Source organism: Micropterus dolomieu, linkage group LG02 (assembly GCF_021292245.1).
Source record: "Micropterus dolomieu isolate WLL.071019.BEF.003 ecotype Adirondacks linkage group LG02, ASM2129224v1, whole genome shotgun sequence".
Taxonomy (NCBI): domain Eukaryota; kingdom Metazoa; phylum Chordata; class Actinopteri; order Centrarchiformes; family Centrarchidae; genus Micropterus; species Micropterus dolomieu.
Window position 1 is genome coordinate 13,929,811 of NC_060151.1, and position 20,211 is coordinate 13,950,021.

The following is a 20,211-nucleotide window of genomic DNA, read 5'->3' on the forward strand; positions in this document are numbered from 1 at the left end:
GCGAAAGGCAGGGTACACACAGGTCGCCAATCCATCGCAGGGCCACACATAAGACGAACAATCACTCACACAATTTTAGAGACACCAATCAACCTAGCTTTCATGTCTTTGGATGGTGGGAGGAAACCGGAGCTCCTGCAGAGAAACCATTCAGACACGGGGAGAACATGCAAACTCCACTCCACACCTTCTTGTTGTGAGGCCACAGTGTTAACCACTGCACCACTGCGCCGCCCTGGTATAAAATCTATATTTTGATATTAATATCACCATCAAAACCTTCATCCTGTAGATTATAATGCAACTGAATATCTTCTAATACATCTGGAATACAACTGTAACTGTGAATTGGATGAAAAGAAACTAATTTACAACAGTTATTTTGAAAAAGACCGTCTGTTCCAAAGCAAGACTTCTTCTCTCCCTCACACACCTCATTGGTGTGTTTGATGTTATTATTATCCGGCTAATAACTCTATGAGTTTTATGATTTGACCTGACCTGCACAAATACTCAGCAAGCCTGTGGTTAAACCAGACATTTTAGAGAAATTGTTATCTCTTGAGTTCAACTTAACATGTACTTTCAGACACTCTTTATTTCTATCTACAGGTTAAATTATAAAATCGCAAAAATCCTGTCTCGGGATGTGATATCATTTTACATAGAAGGATAAGCAACTTCTTATTTTAAATGAACAGATAATAAATGATACAATTAAATGAAACTAGAACAGACTGCCTGTGAACTACTCCCTCCCCGTGATATCCATTTGCAAATCTTCAGTCTGTGCAGTGTACTTCTGTCCTGCTGACTGCTCTTGTACTTTGTGTGGAGCATCAGAGGTCACATCTCCAGCCTCAGGATGATCAACACTGACATTAAGACCACTATGATAGAGCACACACACACAAACAGATAGACAGTGACAGAATCAACCATGACATTGCACATTTCTCATCCTGTTTATTAACTGAGCAGGTAAGAAGAATGAAACTCTTTACTGAAAACTGACTGATATGAAGATATTAAGTAATGGTCTATATAAATATCTGAGGGTCAAACCAGTGGTTAATGCCACCTCAATGATCAGTTTGATCAATGCAGTGCAAATGCGCTGAACCCCGCGACTTGACCCCGCTTCCTGTCTGAAAGGGCCATTATTAATAATAACATAATTATTCTTATTATGTTAAAAGTAAACCGTATGTCAGATTTGTCTTCAATGTATATAGAAATCATTTTGTAGGGGTGTGTGTTGAGCATGGGGGATGTCGGCTGGCGCCTGCGGCCTTAGTTTTTCTTCTTGGGGGGGGGGGGTTCCGTCGGCATTACGTTGTCAACTGGCATTTGGGTCGGGGTCTTCTGCGTTTATTCTTTTTCTTTCTCCCACCCCTATTGGCTACTGGGGTTCTTGCCTTCCTGTTGCTGGGGTAGGTGTGGCACAGTCGTGGCGCCCCACTCTCACTAACAACTACATTCTTTAACAGGCTTATGCGCACACACATGTACACACACACACATACAGACACATTCACCCACACGCACACAGACACAATCAGTCTCACACATAGACACAAACAAATTTAGGTTGTCCCAGGTAAAATTATTCCTGATGCTTTTCTTTCAGTTACTTATTTAAATTAATTATTATTCCAGCTCTCCTGGCTGTGCTGTGTTGCTTATTTAGTGTGTGTGACTGTTTCTAGTTTTCATTTTTCTCTTAGTTGTCTTAATATGTCAGCTGTTCATTGCTGCTGTTCGGCTGGTTGTCTTTTACTATTATTATTATTATTATTATTATTTTTATTGTTTGTTTTTGTTTGTGTTTGTTTGTTGTGTTTTTCTCCTCCCCCCTCTCTGTTCTATTGCAGGTTTCGTTGCTTTCTGCAATTGGTGTTTCCCACAGCTTTTCCCTGTTGTCCCCACCTTCCATCCCCCTTCTCTTACAGGTCTTGTCCTTTCTCTGTGCTGTCTGTTTGTGCCCCCCTATCCCCGTGTCTGCCCCCCTGTCCGGCCCGGTGACAAATCAATACATAATTAAATAAATAATAAATCTGACAAAGGAGTATTTTAATACTCTCTTGTTAAAGTAAAATCTGTCTAGCACAATATGGTATCCAGGTCATTATACTCTATACCAGGCTGCTGGGCAGGACAGGTTTAAAAAAAAAGAAAAAAAAAAGAAATAATTTTGTAGACCTGGAGCCGGTTGCACCAACAGGGCTTTACTAAGCCTGGTCCTAACTGCTAAGTAGGTCTTAGTTAAGACCACTCTCTAGAGTTGACCTAACGTCGGTTGCACCAACCAAACTTAAGCCTAGGCTTAACTATGCCTGGTCTTAGCTATGCGCGTTCATGTGAATGGCCACAGAACTATAGCAGTTGCCTAGCAGCGTGCGTTGCTGGGTTACTCTGTAAACTGCTGAGATAAGACCTACTTAACTCAGCATTCTAAGTTGGTGCTTGTTGGTGCAACCGGTTCCTGGAGTTTACGCCTGGTCAGATTAAGATTAGTCAGTCAGCCTCAGTCAGATTAAGATGGGTAAAAATAAAACATAATGTCACCTCATGTTTTGGCAAAGTCAAGGTTTTGTGTCATGATAATTCACAAGTGAGTATGTTTAAAGTTATTTGTTGTAGGATTACTTGATAAAACACAAAATTTAACATTTACAAATTTAGGGTTAATGCATAACATAGTCTTCCACCATCACTAACCTGACTGCAGAGAGGATGACATACTTTTCACTGAAAATTTTGTTTTACATAACAGTTTATTTGTCTGACTGGACAATTTCTTTTAATATTACAGGGAGTTTTCTAATTTTTATTCCTACTGGGGTATTCATTGATTTATCTTTGTTGTTGGTGTAGTTGTCTATTTTTAAACCACTGAGTCCTGCACTCCTCCCTTTCTGACAGATTTAGTTTTTATGCATCAACATTGTACTTCCAATATCACCGACTGATGTCAAGAAAATGATTTGACTTATGAACACTTTGCGAGAAAGTTAACATTATAACATAATAAACTACATTTGTTACTTCTTTTGTTTGTTGTTTTTTTTTTCTATTCAAACGTAATTAACTGATAAATGTTTGTCAAACTCTTCACATGTTGATGTTACACCACTCAGACAACGGCGGCATTATTGGTGTAGGAAAATGTTAATTTTTATTTCTTCACCAGCAGGGCTGGACTGGGACAAAAAGTTTGTGGCCCACCAAAATCAGCCGGACATCCCTCACCAATACCATCCTTGCTTTTAAGGGCTTAGATAAGGGGTTTGACAAAACTCTTAGCCCATGAGACTTGACACTGCACAAATAGTGGGCACCATGACAAAACAAACAACAATATATTTTAATAGGCTTAGTATTTTTGAAAAAAATGTATTGACGAAATAGTTGATGGGGGGTCTGGGGTACTCCCCCAGAAGATTTTAAACATTAAACACTTAATTTCCTGCATTCTGGAGACAAACTTTTATCAGCCCTCAAAAACTGCTACCTTGTTGTATGCCATTTGTTTGACTGAACCTTATAAATCATTAAGCTACATTTTAATCATTAAATATCATACACCATTAAATACATTTATTGTGATTTTTATAATTACTACTGATAATAATTTTTTTTTAAACATTTAAGAGGGGGGTCTGGGGCTCCTCCCCCAGAAAAATTTGGGCTTTAAATACTTCATTTCCTGCATTCTGGTGAATTTTCCTGCACCAAATCATTGAGGAAATGTCTTTATTTATATAAAAGGAAACTTGAGGTGACAATTCAAAAAATAAAAATATAGTGTAATATAGTGCTTTAAGGCTCTCAGGCATTCTGTATTGCTGTCAAATATGTTTCTCCTGTTTTTTTTTTTTTATTTCATCTCAGCTGAGTCAACACACATGCAGGCATGACTGAAGTAACCTAAAGTCTTTAAATGTGCACGTTGCACCTTTTCACCTCAATGATAAATGAATTCATTTTAATTCAGTTATAAACCCGTGCACCTTAATAGCTCCAATGTTTCAGCAGCTTTTCTGCTCATGTTCAAAACTTTCTGCGCATTAAAAATCACTCCCACGTGTCTGTGTTCTCTGACATTTGCAGAATAATAATTTGAGATATAATATTACGAGATATAATGAGAATGCAGTCATTATATTTAAACAAAATCTACCTGCCCCACTGCTGTGCATTACCCTGCATTATTGCTCTGCTGACATGGTAGTAGGCTGCCTTCCCACTTTAGACCGATAGTGCCTATCTGGGACTGTACTGGATGAGACGAGCTCACTGCTCTTCATCAGATGTAGAAAACCGAAACTGAAAACCCTTGTCATCAGACAGAAATATCACCACACATCCACACACATGTTCACTTCAGCACCTCTGATAAAGTGCAGCTCACAGCCGCTTCAGAGGGAATTAAACATCCTGGAACAGAGAGACAGTCAAACAGAGCAAAGTGTCTCTGAGCGAGGGGGACAGAGACAGCAAAGAGAGCGACAGATATCTGTGTCGCGGTCACGTGTGTCATATTGTTCTCTCACTACTTTGTAGCGGACTGTTAACCGTTTGAGTAGCAAGTACATTGACTAGACGCTGACCGACAACATTTATATTTAAATGTTTTGATTACAAATTTGCTCGGGAGAAATTAGTAGTAGTTGACAAGCCCTGAAGCTGTGAGCAATGCTCTTTCTCTCTCTAAATGCAGGCAGGCAAGTAGCCTCCGGTCTTTGAAGAGCTGCGAGACAGGCTGCGTGATGAGGATTATTGCATATTAGCCTAATATGGAAAAAAAATTTTATGTTGTTGTTGAGTTACATTCTACTGAATTGACTGTAGTACATGACTACTGTCAAAACATTCGGGGCTAAAGCCCCAGAAAAATGACCTGGCGACGCTGTTGGTGGGTAGCCTACATGTCCCCAGTGTCCTCAGTGTAAATGACCCTCCCTCCCTGCTCCCTCCCTACAGGTTGAGCTACTCATGCTTACCGCTTCACCTCCACTCTCCTCCTGCTCTGTCTCCCTCGGCCCTGTGGTCACTCGCTTATACAGCCTCCTCCTCTGCCGGCAGTGGCCATAGCTCTCCTTTACTCCTTCAGGTACCTGCCTGCTCTATGCAGGGTACTGCAGCTGATGTTGAAGCTACTGCAGCCTCGGTAGCAAACATATCGGTTGTTTTTGTGCATTTGGCGGCCTCTGTCTGAAGATTTTCTTTTTTGGGGATTATCTGTTAGAATATAATTGCAGCTAGCTAACGTTAACACTTAACCAACTAACGTTAACATACCAAGATGTCAGTTTGCTAATATTTACCTCAAATGTTATTAGTTCATTTGCATATATTGTTTATCTTTGGTTATTAGATTTGTTGTAACTCAGTATAGCAGCACTTAGTTGCCACTGTAGTCGTAACATTACACGTGATTACGATGAACGATTATTTAGCTGTCTCAGCTAGATAACATGGCTAGCTTGTATCTAGCGAGGTTGTTCCTTGGTTAATTTGGTCATTACACACAATGTTTGTTACACAGTGCATCAGTGACGGGTGATAAGAGCAGTCGCATATGATGACAGAGGTCATATTTTGAACATCTGTTAGATATAATACAATGATTTATTTTGCACACAACTCCTCATGTTAATGGCTCCCTGTGACTAATAAAGGGTTAAACGTGATACTATAGTAATTCAGAATTATGATGAAAGTAGCACATGTACACTGCTGGTGACACATTGAACTTTAATCTAATAGTCCCTTGTGTGTAAAGGAATGTATGAATAGGCGTTTGTTTCAGGTGTATGAACACCTAATATATCTATACATAGATAAAGTAAGCCTAAGGTTCCAGCTGTCAAACAGCTGAGGTTTAATTTGCAAAGCCGTTGAAACTATATGTCAACTATATGTGTGTGTTGTTGTTTTGTTTGTTTTCAGCAGGATGGATTTTGAATGGAGAGTGGAGCAATGACCAGGAGCTTGCAGAAATGTCTGTCCACCTACCAGGGCACACTTCAAGTTCTGACCCAGATGTGGGACATTTGGCATGACATATAACCTCATGTCTGGTCTTGCAGGATGTGAGAAGAAAAAAAGTGTTTCTTTGAAGACATCACATTCAAGGAAAACCTATCTATCCTCCCTGGATACAAAATATAATAATAATAATTGTTGAATGTAATTGGTTGCCTTGTCTATTTTGCACTGTTCACCAAAACTTCTTTCTTGACTTAAACTAAACAGCTTCTGGCATTCATTGATATTTACTTGTTGTGCATATGTATTTGAATGTGTCTTAACATAACATGAGAATGTCAGCAATTATGACAATAGAAGCATGAGAAGTAACATTACCATACTGTAATGTATCATACCTTATGGGAGCAGCCCCCCTTCCCTCCAATATTAAACAAAAAAATTTAATTAAATTTAAAGGGCTTTATTGGCATGAAGGTTTCAAGAACAGTGTTTCCAAAGCATCAAATACAATTTGTCAATACACACAGAATACAGTAAGATGGACATGTTATGAGTTATAAAAAAAAATACAAAGAAAATGAAAGAAGAAAAATCAAAGTTTGGTGGAACTCGTGGATTTTGTAAGGCATATCATCAGGTGATTAAACAAACAAAACAGGTTATACATATGATCATACATTCAATATGTAGGTGGAAACAGAATGATCGAGTGAAACAGCCTCAGTTTACAAGGTAAGAAAAGACCGTTCAGTCATACTGATACACCATGGCAAGAGAAAGCACAGCAGCCAGACACAAGGTAGAGCTACTGCATCAGCAAGGTATCTCCCAGGCAGCAGGTGATGTGGACTGATGAGTCAAAATGTGTCTGTTCTGGTTAATAGTTTAGCCTATGTTTGGGGAAGGGTGAAAGGGTACATTAGCCATTCTGAAATGAATCCCCAGTTAACAGTAATGTTATGGATCATGTTTAGGAATGTAGTTAATTCATTCAGTAACCATCTCTGTGGTTACATTTCAACAGACCACACTGTGAATGCTGTCTGTCCATCACTCCCAGGATAGAATACACTAACTATAACTGTAGTCAACATCGTAATCAATGCACATTATGCATTAATATTTACCGAAAATTGCTGTAAATTAGGTCGCTGCTGTAAATGTGTAACATTACGTTATGGGAACAGCCCCTTTTCCTTCCAAAATTAAACACAAAAACTGATTAAATCTGTGTCTCCGCCACTCTCCAGAACAAATGTTATTATATTTATGTAATGTAAGTGTCAACTCAGTAATCAGTGTCATATTTTGTTAATATTTACCAATAATTGCTGTAAATATAGCTGCTGCTGGTGTCCGTCCCGCCTAAACCCGTTCAAACTGGTTGACAGTGCTGAGTTGTTTGGAACTATGGAGAGCTACATGAACCACATGACCGCGTAGCGACGAGATCAAAGCTTGTCGATTTAACGGCCGCGGTTCTGCAGACTGAAAAGTGGGTGTCACCTCTTGGGTGTTGTATCCAGTAGTGTCAATGTCCACAAACATTTGCACTGGAGTCTCCATCCTGAACTCCTCTGCTTCAACACTAAGTTCAGGCTGAGGTTCTGTTTCAGGAGTGGTCTGAGGTGCAATATTTTGGTCTCCGGGCTGGTGGTGGTGTCTCAGTCTATGAGCCCAGTGATGTGTCTCCTCATCTGAGCTCTCAGAGTCCTCTGATGTTTCCTGTATTTTAATTTCCCTGTGTCTCTTTTTTTGATGGAGATGAGGATTTTGTCCTCTCGCCGTGTTTTGAGCTGGTTCCTCCAGTGGCAAAGCATTACATGACATTAACATGTTGCGATGGAGGATTTCTGCTTCTCCCTGTGTCATGTTCGGGTTTTCACCTCATAAACTGGGCTGTCTTCGCCCCTTTTATGAGACCACCACATGTATCTGATCTTCCCAAGATGAGTGCAATTTGCCTGGTCCTCCACGTTCTGACATATTCCTCACAAGGACACGGTCACCTGGAGAAGGCACTGAGCTCAGCCTCTTTTGATCATAGTATCTTTTCCCTCTTGTCGTCGTCTTTGTTATGGTTGTGGAGTCATTCTTTCATTTGCGGCTGCCATTTTTGAGCATATTCCTGATATGAATTAAATCCTTCCTCTTCATCAATCCCAAAGATCAGGTCAATTGGCAAGCGGGGCTTTCTACCAAAAAGCAAATAGAAAGGAGAGTATCCCGTTGCCTCGCTGGTGGTGCAATTGTAAATGTACAACTTTATTCACATAGTCACTCAAATTTCCCTTTTTCTCCTCATCCAAGGTCCGCAGCATTGAATTAAATCTTTTGGCTGGGTTCCCTTGTGGGTGGTAGGGAGTTGTTTTTCAAGTTGGCCACGCCAGTGTACTTTTGCAACTGTCTGAATAACTGGTTCTCAAATTCTTTTCCTTGATCATGATGTAATTTAACAGGGAAGCCAAATTTGAGCGCAAAGTCATTAAAGATTTTCTCTGCTGCTGTTTTCCCTGATTTGTTACGGGTTGGGTAGGCTTGGCCAAACTTAGTGAAGTTGTCAATAATCACAAAAATATACTCATACCCTCCCCTGCTTTTTTCAAGGTGAAGATAGTCTATAGAAACCATTTCAAATGGTGCTATTGCAGAGACATGGCATATGGGGGCTATGCTGAGCACTGCAGGCTTTTTCTGGATGTTACACTTACAAACTTGGGTTATAAAAAAATACCAGGCCAATAAAACCTCTGTCCAGCCGCCTGTAAAACTCGTTCCACCCCCAAGTGACCCATTTCACATTTCACAAATCTTGTACATAACTTCTATACGACCCCAGGAAACCCAGAAGTTTGTGTAGCTCTTTAATGTTTGTAGTGAGGTTTGCTTTTAGAGCTTGCACTGCCACTGTTCCCTTATTGTCCATGCCCTAGCCTTCAGCTGAGATTACTTTTCCCACATAGCGTACCTCATTTTTGAACAGGTCACATTTGTCTGGCCTCAGCTTAATTCCCCACATTTGTTGTCGTTTGATGACAGATCTCACATCCTCAACGTACTGCATGAATGTTTTACTGTAGACCAAAACATCATCTCAAGTATGGAATGCATATTTCGTCTCTGACACCTTCTAGACTCTCTTCCATACTACGCTGGGAAGCTTAGGGTGCGTTTGTGAGGCCAAATGGAATCCATTCGTACAGCCCCCAAGGGGTTGTGAAGGCTGTGAATTTCTTTGCATCCCCTGATGCTACCTTGATGGTATGCCTTTCGTTGGTCCAGCACGCTGGAAGTATCAAGTATCTCCTGAATATTTGGTATGGGGTGTCTATCTAGGATTGTCTTTTTATTAAGCCCCCTGTAGTCAATTCAGAGTCTTAGGGTTCCGTCTTTTTTCCTCACGCAGACCACTGCAGATGCATATGGGGAGGTGGATTTGCGGATGAATCCTTTATTTAACAAGTCCTGGATGTGATTCTTTACCTCCTCATACAATGGTCGAGGTATAGCATTATATGTTTTGGCTACTGGGACCTCATCAGTTAGCTTAATGTCCATTTTCAAGTTTTTGATTTGATCGTTTCGCAGGGGCACCACCGGAGTTGTTATTAACCTAGAGTCTCTGGACTTCTAGGTCCCAGATAGCAAAATGACTCCGCACCGGAGGTATCACAGGGTCCGGAACGGATCCGAAACGGATAAGGATTTCGGATCCGGAACAGATCTGGCCCATACCCTACCGTATCCGATCCGGACCCGTTCACGAAGTGGCACATCCTGCCGGATCCGATCCAGACCCGTACAGGAAGTGGCTTATCCGGCCCGGATCCGATCCAGACCGTTCATGAAGTGTCTCATCTGGCCAAAACTGGCTACAGAAATATCTAAAATCTAGCTGACCAACATCTACTGTTCTGTATAAAAGCTTAAATACTTCTTATAACCTTTAAGCTACCCTGCGGTTCTTTAGTTAAATACTTTTACCATGAAGAAGCAGAAAATAGGAAAATTGACTTTGTATTAGCAACTTAATACAGCTCTGCTACGGCCGTAAGAGAGCCATCAGTTATCAGCGATGCTGCTGTCAGATAAAATAACTAGGGATCCTAAATGCATTGTTTCGTTATACAGTTTTTATCCAAAGGTGGACTGCCAGTAAAAACTAAATCCTCGATCAGTCAAAAAACGTCTTTACAGATTGTAAATACATTGAATACTATGTATTACTGGACAAATGAAATGCAACCATAAAAATTATCAAAAATATTTTTTATTTAATGAAAACCTCAATGATTATAACTTTAACATGTTTCAAGATAGGTAGAAACCCTACATACCAAAATACCTTTTTTAAGGTGAATTAACAGTGGGTTGATCTTCCATAAGGATGCAGATAGCGGCACACCTTGAGCTTCTTCCCCTCTCTGCTGCCAGGTTGAAACACCATATTTTCTGCTTTAGGATATCATCTGTGGCAGCACGGGAGAGATGACTCTCTCACAGCATCTGTAATCACACAAGGAGATTTTCATACAAAATTTCATGAACTCCTATTGCAACCAACAGTTTTTACAAAATGATACACACTGACCACCACATATTGATTTTTTTTTACTAGGCCTATTTAAAATAGCATTTGATTGCAGAGCATCGTAACGTGGCACATCCTCTCTCTCTCTCTCACTCACTCGTCTCTCTTACATGAACACCGCTGCACAAATGAGTCCAGCACAACGCGGTCAATGACGGAGACCTTAGCATGTAAGGAGCCTAGCTAAGGTTAAAACAGTGTAAAGAACTGAAACAGGTGGAAATGCATTAGGTGTGTTTGACTTCATGCAGCACTACGCAATGCTGACTTAACGTGATACATGCTGGACATAAAATAAGGCATGATGGTTAGAAATTGTGTCCAACTTTTGCCGGTGCTGCAAAACAGCAACATGTCACATGACATTTAAACCTTGCGGGAGATGGCAGCTGCAGGCACCGAGTCAGGCGGCTGTAGTTGCTTTTCTCCGGCTGCTTAAAGTTGGAACCACTTTTGTCTGATCCTATGGCATTTTCCTTTGCAAATGCCGCGAGATCAGTCATTGATCTCAGCTCACACAGGTAGTATGTGTCCGACTCGACTTGATCTAGTCGGTGAAAGTCGGCTGCAGTCCTCTCGAACGCACCTAATATTTCTTCCTCACCAGCTTTGCGCAGCACTCTCTGCGATTGGCTAGTACTCGTTGTCTCCGTTGGGTAGGATGGCTGGGGTTAGGATTAGCCAATCAGAGGCAGAGTAGGGGCAGGACATGGCTCAAAGCTGGTGTGGGGGGGGATAAGACGGTGGAAACAGCCTGCTCTGTCCACATGTAATAAAACCCACTTCACTGTACCTCTAAAGATCACTAATCAACACTTCTGCCTGCCGTGAATTGCATTCACCTCGCGGGAGGTAGCACTCATTTATACTGAGAAAAGAGGTGGATGCAAATCTCGGCAGGTAGCCTACAACATCAGTGTTGCCAAATTATGCATTCACTTATTAAGGTCCTTTTCAGACACTTTGTTGTTCACATTGTTTGAACGTGGTTAACAACACATTTTTGTGGAATTTCAAGAAATGGTAACCTAATTTTACGAAGTGTAATAATATGTTAACGATTCTTAAAGTTCATAAAATATATGCTGATCAGTTATCACTACTGATGAACCCCACAAAGAATAGTAGAGAGAGAAAAATTGAGAAAGCCTCATTCTGTTGAAGTTGTTGGAGCTACATTAACACTCAGTCCACTGAGTTGGTCAACTTAAATCAATGAATAAACGTTTGTTAGCAACAACTGATATGACTTGATCTTTCTCATTTAAAACAGAGACATGGTCGGCTAAAAGGGGGGTGGCGCTATCTGAATGTTTTGTAACGTTACACTGAGCCAGAGATGTTTAGAGCTCATAAGGACATTGACTGTGCTATCATGGCTTTCAAAACTCAAAAGTCGCTCAGTGCATGCTCACTCACGAATGCACTTAAAATGCTTAAATTTTAGAGCTCTGTGGTTATTTCCTTTCTTACATCAAAGAAAAAAATGTTCATTTATTAAAATCAATAAATAAGTGGACCATTGTCAGTATTTGACAAAATACTAATTTAGTCAACTAAATTATTACTTACTTTACACCTGCGGCAGGAAAGGGTGAGAAGAAGGCAGTCCCCAAATCAGACTGGCGCCACTTGTGAATGAGCTGTATACTGCAGCAAAGCACAGTATAATGCAAACAAGTTAGATGCCATACGGAATTAAATTTAAGACCAATTTTACAATAACCAAAGTTGAAGAAAAGAAAAATGCCAAATGAGAAAAAAAAACGTGAACTGACATCAAAGCTGCTAACATTACTTACTGTTTAGGGATTTTTGCCTAAAAGTTGATTTAATAATCTGAAAGATTGCAGATGCATAGTGTATCTTTCAATGTGAGTAAACTTTCCACGGATGACATTTCCGATGTGAAACTGCCAATTTATGTCCATAAATCCTCTTAAAGGTCGCAGAAAAAAACACTGAAGTTAACTGTTAGTTAACTTAACCTGCCTGAGAAATAATCACATTTCAAGTTTTCTTCAGTAATAAAGTCATCAGGCGATAGTTGTCTGTACAACCACCTTTCCATTGCAAACTGTAAGGTTAACTGCTAAGTTAATAACATTGGCTTTTTTGGCACACTTTTTAATGGCATCAATGTAACAAAATATTATCAAATATCAGCTAAAAATGGACTCAAAAGAGTAACGTTAATAATGGTTAAGTTATACTAGAAGCTGCTATCTAAGTTAGGCTATCAGATTAGTTTAGCTTGTTACTACTAGATGGGTGAATTATACTTATAATTATAAATATGCCCTCATGACTGGCTTAAAATTACTGACCACTGCAGTTAACTAATGTTAAAATCACTCCTCTCACAGACAGAAACATCTTATCCAAATCGGGCTTTGTTAACGTTAAGTTAGTTAACGTTAGCTAACGTTAGCTAACCATAATCGGATATTGTCTGAATTAAAACGGCAACCAAAGCGAAATTATCTATGACCGGTGAAGTTATTAATTTTACCGGCTAGGCAAGTGTACAAACAAATCAGGTTTTGACAGCACAGTGTAACGTTACTTACCATGTCCGTGTCCACGAGAGAGCTGCTGATTCCCACTGCAAGCGCTCTGCTGTCTGTGAGAATAACGGTCAGCGACGGTTAAGAATTTTTAAAACAGGCGCGTTCGATGTCCGAATCCACAGTTAGTCCGCTGTTTGACAGTGCGCCATCTGGAGGCGGACCGGCTTCGGTGCGCGTGACCAAAAAAATATCTAAAGTGTAAATTCTCTTGGCAGGGACTTAGAAGTAGGCAATACGCACAATTCCTTGGTTACAGTGAATTTATTAACTAACTAAGGTGATATAAAATTGCGGTTAAATACAACAAAGAAAGAAGCAATGGCTAAACAATGAGAAGGGGCTGGAAATTAATAGAATAGTATGACATTTCTTTATCATCATTTCTAAAGGAATTGTGTGAGAAAGTATTGTGAACAAGCATTGGTTACACATAAAATGAAGGAGTGTCCTTAACCTTGCTGAAAATTAAAACACTGCAAAAGTAACTTATTTAGATTCTTTTCATCAATAAAATCGACAACAGATAGCAACAACATGGTAACATAACTACTCAAATAGAGGCAAACATAATCAAGTAACTAAAAGATTATTTAATTAAACTGGTAATGCTTTGAGTCTTTGGAGACTGCAGTCTTTGTTTACATAAAGTTCAGGGCTGTCCTTGGTGTCCTGGATTTTGTCACACCCAGGCGTGACCAGGAGTATCCCTTTGATGAGAGGTAATTTAACACAGAGCAAGGCTAGTTGCCATGGTTACATGTGTGGGGCAGTTTAGGTTTTCCTGCTCCTTTCTTTTAGAAGAGTTCTGTTAGGCTGTTTGTAATCTCTGGTTAGTTTCATTGTCATTTTAACAATTCAGGCACCGAGAGGCTTATCTCGGCTGTTGCCAAAGTTGGCCAGTTTTACGATCAACTGCCCAGAGACAACATTTAGGGAGAGAAACCTTTCACCTTTTCCTTTGGGTCTCTTCAGCCATCTGTTGAAAGTTGATATCTTTACCCCCTAATTTCTCTCTCCCAGGGAGAGAAGAGGAATTTGGAGTAGTCCAAATTTATTTAATATAAAATGCACAAATCCACACTGTTGGTCCACTACACTCATTAGCTCCTCAATGACATTATAACCTATTATCGGTCTCTGCACTATGTCTCTGCGCACTAGTACTGGAACTAGTATCTCATCAGACCTTGTTGTTTTAGCTCTTGGGTCACAGAGACTAAGACTGACCACAATCCAGCCCTGAAAAGGTATTTCTGAGCCGTTGGCAGCTCTTAGGTCCAGCAGTTCATCATCACTTAACAAATCACTTATGGGATTGATTTTTGCATCAGGTAAATTCCGGGACTTCCATGCCTCCCTCATGATGGCCACTTGTGCTCCTGTATCCCATCAGGGCTTGAGTCTTCACGCTGTTCATTTTGCACCAGACAATACACTTTTCTGGATAGCCCTTTCTTAGACCACTCTCAGATAAACAGTTTGAAGAGTGAAGGAGCTGCTGTTTCTTGTTGTGCTTTTGAGACATTGTGATGGAAACTGAATAAATAAGTGATACTGCCGTAAGACAAATATTTGCCCAAAGTCTCCAAAGTTTTCCATCACTAAAGACATGTCCAAAAATCTTGTGTATTTAGAAGTGAACAGTCTGACACAAGAAGACTCAGTGAGACACCAGACTACAAAGCTGTACAAAAACTAAACAACACTTATCTCTGTATGAGAAGCACTGAAGCATGTCAGAGCTTTGAAAACACATTGCATGATGGCCAATTAACAATGTAAAACATTTCATCAATAAAAATGTATTTTGATGGGACAAATGTGGTGGGACAAATTATCATGACTCACAGCAACGCCTGCAAGAAGATGACCTTAAAACTTTGTTTTAAAAAACTTTATCATACAATATTTAGTTTCAGTTTTTAAGAAGTATTTATAGTAAAAAAAATCTTTGCTAAATTAACAATATTGTTGACATTTACGTCCATATAAACTCTTTCATAAAAAAATAAATAACGATTTCTCTAGCTAGCCTGGTCACTTGAGGAGACACAATGTTTACACCTTCAACTGATTTAAATCAAATTTAAAATTATTTAACAATATGCAAATAAATCTATGTGTGCGTGTGTGTGTGTTTGTGTGTAAAAGAGAGAGAGAGAGAGAGTGATTAAAAGTCACAGTTCATTAAACACACACACGTGTTTACTGTTATTCTATATTACATTATTTATTTAACTGTATGAATTGAATCGTTCTGTTTCCTTGAAGTTTTGGCAATACTGTTCTTGTTAGGAATGTGTTTTTTGTTCATGTTTTCCTGTTTAAGACTGTTTGGTTCTGCGTTCCTCTGTGTAGGCTTGTTATTTTATTAATTCGCATGTTTTAGCTAATATCTGTCTTGTCTTCTTAGTCCTGTGTTTTAGTTCTTTGCCTCAGTTCTTAGTCCAGTGCTTATCTTGGTTTTGTAGCTTAGTTTATTCCTATGATTTATCTGCATGATTTACCTGTTCGAGTCCTATGTCTCTATGTTTTAGTGTAGTCCTGTCTCCTGTTTGGTCCTGGGTCCGTTCCCTGCTGTGATTTGCGGTCTTTCCATGTTTTATGTTTTACTTTGGTAGATCTGTCCTGGTGTGTTCCCGTGTGCTTTACTTCCTGTTTTACTTTGTAGTATTCAGTTCTCATGAGTCCTTGTCTAGCTTTGTTTTCTTTTGTTGATTACCTGATTACCTGTGTTTAAGCTGTGCTTCCCTCCCTGCTCGTTTGCCTGTGTATAAGCCCTCAGTTTTGTATGGTCTTTGTCTGGTCATTGTTGTCTAATGTTGAGCCTTCTGCCTTTCTTTGGAATTTGCAGGCATCTGTGAGTCAGCCTGAGTATCTCTGTTTTGTTTGAGAATAAATCTTTTGTTTAATTGCATCCTCTGCCTGTGTCTGCATTTGGGTCCACACCTCAGCCTGCACTCAGCTTACCCTTGACAGTTCTAATAACATTCATGCCAATAAAGCATTTTAATTGAATTGAATGAGTGACAGGACAGAAGATCTCACATCACTTCAGCCTTAATCAACCATGTTCTCTGTAGCTCTGATACTGATCTCATATCAGCTTTTGAGGACATGTGTTCCAACTAAAACCTTCGGCCCATGCAGCAACAATAAAACTCTGCTTTACAGTTAACCTTTGCCAGGCTGAATTGGAGGCCTTCAGGACAGAATCTTGTCAGAAACATGTTGATAAAGGAGATCAGAGGAGAGAAACTACACTGAGAAGGTAGAAACAGGTTTTCAGTTGTTGCTGTCACTGTATGTCTGTTTCTGTCTAAGTACATTGAGATCAGTAAAAAAATCTGAGTCAAAATTCCATGTATATGTTGAGTGTATGTACAAATGCTAAACTGACGAGGCTGAGGATAGATAGAGGTCAGAGAAGTGGCCTGAGGAAAGAAGCTTTTTCTGAGTCTCTCTACTTGTGGAGATATTTGGATGAGTTACTGTCAATGTTAAATTCTTATACAAGTAGCGGCTGTCTTTCTTCAGAAATACTGTTTTATGTAAATACTTTCACTCAGTAGAGTATTAAGAGTAGCAGCAGTAAGAACAGATATTGAAATTATTTCATAACAGTCTTATTGTGTATTATTGTATTGTAGCCAACCATCCAGTTGTTGTCAAAGTTTAAAACTTACTTTCTCTGCTGCTGTCAGCTCTCATTTTAGTGTCAGATCGATGTAACTCTCCTCTACCACACTCTCTTGTCCCACATTTAAATGTAATGCTCCATACTTGTATAGCGCCTTTCTAGTCTTTTCGACCACTCAAAGCGCTTTTACACTACATCTGCATTCACCAGTCACACACATTCATACACTGAGCCTAAGTGCACACTCATTCATACACTGGCGGAACAGCCGGCAGGGGCAAATCAGGGTTCAGTATCTTGCCCAAGGGGATTGAACCGCCAACCTTCCAATTAACAGCCAACTCGCTCTACCTCCTGAGCCACAGCCGCCCCCTAGTCTACTATTCAAATACATGCTTCTGGCGTTTATACTGATACAAATAAAAACATTTCAGACAAACATCAGAATTGGATTGGAGCTTAATTGGAGGGTTGACTATCTGACATTAATTCCCCAGTTTTCACAAAATATTTCCACTAACGCTGTCTCCTCCCTGTGAGGAGGAGTCAATGCAAAACTCAGATGTCTTCCACCTCTACTTATCTTACTGCAGAGAGGATGACAGAGAACAGTGGACACACAGTTTAACATGATGGACTATAGGACAGGACTGCTGCTTTTAACTGTCTGCTGGGCAGGTGAAGATCTTCACTGGTCTTGAGTTAAATCTGTCTTCCAAAATGTGCCATCTTACAGCAAGTGACTATGTTCTTGTTTCTTAACAGGTGTTGATGGTCAGACTCTGACAGAATCTGAACCAGTGGTTAAAAGGCCTGGAGAATCCCACAGATTGACCTGTACAGCCTCTGGATTCACATTCAGCAACCACGGGATGAGCTGGGTCAGACAGGCACTTGGAAAAGGACTGGAGTGGATTGCTTTTATCTATGGTGATGCTGGCGGCAAATACTACTCTCAGTCAGTTCAAGGCCGGTTTACCATCTCCAGAGACAACAGCAGACAGCAGCTGTATCTGCAGATGAACAGTCTGAAGACTGAAGATTCTGCTGTTTATTATTGTGCTCGAGACTCACAGTGACTGGAGTTGTTTGAGCAGCTGTACAAAATCATACAGATCTCATCTTTCAGGCTGTTAGAGCCTAAGCATGACTTTTTTTTCTTTGTATTCATATTCTTATTCTTATTATTTCTTTTGTGTTTATTGTGTTACATTCTATATTTTACAATACACGTTTTGTGAATACAGAAGTATACTTATTATAAATCCTGAAGCAAGAGGAATATTTGCACTAAACCTTAAACACATAACAAAACACACGATAAAGAACCATTGTTCATAAAACTGCCAAAGACAGCACAACAATCTGGTAGCTGAAGTCAAACATCTGCAGATACTATTTCGATACATCTAGACACAATGAGTTCTGTAAATTATGTGGAATCTAGAATGAATCAACAGGAGAGTGAAAAATAATGTTGCAGTTTCTTTTATAAAATCACTAGAGGGCAGTCAGTGTCAAGTTTCTCTCTCCTCTGTTTCTAAAAGGAGACACTCAGATCTGGTGTTCTCATTGATCTTAACTGACTGACACTTGAACCCTGGACTGAACTAAAACTTAACACTCCTGCTTCTCATGAACACTGGATACTGTGATAGTTGATACTTTTCTACTCTAAACAAAAGACATGTATGAAATTGATTCAGCACATTTTGAATATTTAAGTATGGCAGCATTTAACTTGATTAATTACTATTATCAATAAAATGTATTTACTTGAATATATTGTGTATGAATATAAATATTTTATATAGGAAGATTTTTCATATCTTATAACAACCCAAACAAAATTATAAACCACACAGCATGATATTTGATTAAGACTGTTTTTATTTTTGACACAATCAGACACAGATAAAGGTACAATGTGGTGATAATAACAAGAACTTACAGCTTTAGTTTTTATCTAACATTTTATATTCTCAGTTCCTGAGAAGCTGTTTTTATCTAGTGGCTCCTCATTGTCATCTGCAAACACTGAAACCATTAAAAGTATTTTATGCAAACCTGCAAACAGCAGACTTCAGTTTCATTTCTTACTTTTCTTTCTTTAAGCCTTCTTCTTTTGCTATTTACATGATCATGACTGCTGTCACTGTTTCTTCTGTTTGCTGAAAATAAAGAAAGTAATTGAAGCAATAACAATATTCTTCGCTGCCAGAACACAAGACTCAGCAAGAGGAAAGGACACAGACTCTGTGTTTACATCAATAATGCTTGGTGCTCAAACATAAATCTTTTTGTTAACTATCTTTTTGTTAACATGACCATATTATCAAAGCTATCTCGTCTCTGCTCTTTACATTCCCCCAGACGCAAATTCAAACAATTCACTTCAGGTGTATACATGTATATACAGTGTGTAAATAACTGTAATTTTAAAATTTAATTTTATTTATTTACTTTTTAAAATTTTAATCCACTCTAAATCTATATATTTGTATATACTGTCAACAGCCTCTTCTATTGGCTCCAGTTAGACCAACATTGATGCTTCATGTGTTTGATTCTATGCAAACTCAGTGACCTTCCTTGTTACTCAGCTATAAAAACTTCCCATCAGGCTGTCAGTGGAGTTCACAGCACGTCACTTTCAACATAAACCATGTTTTCTGTAGCTCTGCTGCTGCTGTTGGCAGCTGGATGTGAGTCTCTCTGGATTTGTCAAAGTCAGCAGTTCTTCTTTTGCAGTATAACTTGATCATTTGTTACTAAACATTTTCTTTTTTTAACAGGTGTGAAGTGTGAACAGTTGACACAGCCAGCCTCTGTGACTGTGCAGCCAGGTCAACGTCTGACCATCACCTGTCAGGTCTCTTATTCTGTTAGTAGCTATCGTACAGCTTGGATCAGACAGCCTGCAGGGAAAGGACTGGAGTGGATTGGAAGTGCACATGTTGGATACACCACACATTACAAAGATTCTCTAAAGAACAAGTTCAGTTTTTCCTTAGACTCTTCCAGCAACAGAATGACTCTAAATGGACAGAATGTGCAGCCTGAAGACACTGCTGTGTATTACTGTGCCAGAGAGTCACAATGACACAAACCATCAGTAGACCTGAACAAAAACCCCTCAGTGCCTGAACACTTGTAACATGATGCCACCAGAGGAGGAGCCCTCAGACCACTAATGACTTCAACACCAGCTCACTGTTACAGAGATAAACATTATGTAGCAGTAAAAAAGTAAAGTGATACTTTACAAGGTTAATGATACTACTACTACTAGAGCCCGACTGATATGGGTTTTGGGGGGCCGATGCCGATATTGAAGTGAAAAAGAGCCAATTTTTGAGGCGATGTTTAGATTTAGAGAATGATTTAGATAGTAGACCCCTTTACTGTATAAA

At 39.5% G+C, this 20,211-nt stretch overlaps 1 pseudogene; it reads left to right on the plus strand.

Moving 5' to 3' along the window:
- The window catches only part of LOC123987333, a 174,201-nt pseudogene that overhangs the window by 55,921 nt on the left and 98,069 nt on the right, over positions 1 to 20,211 (plus strand).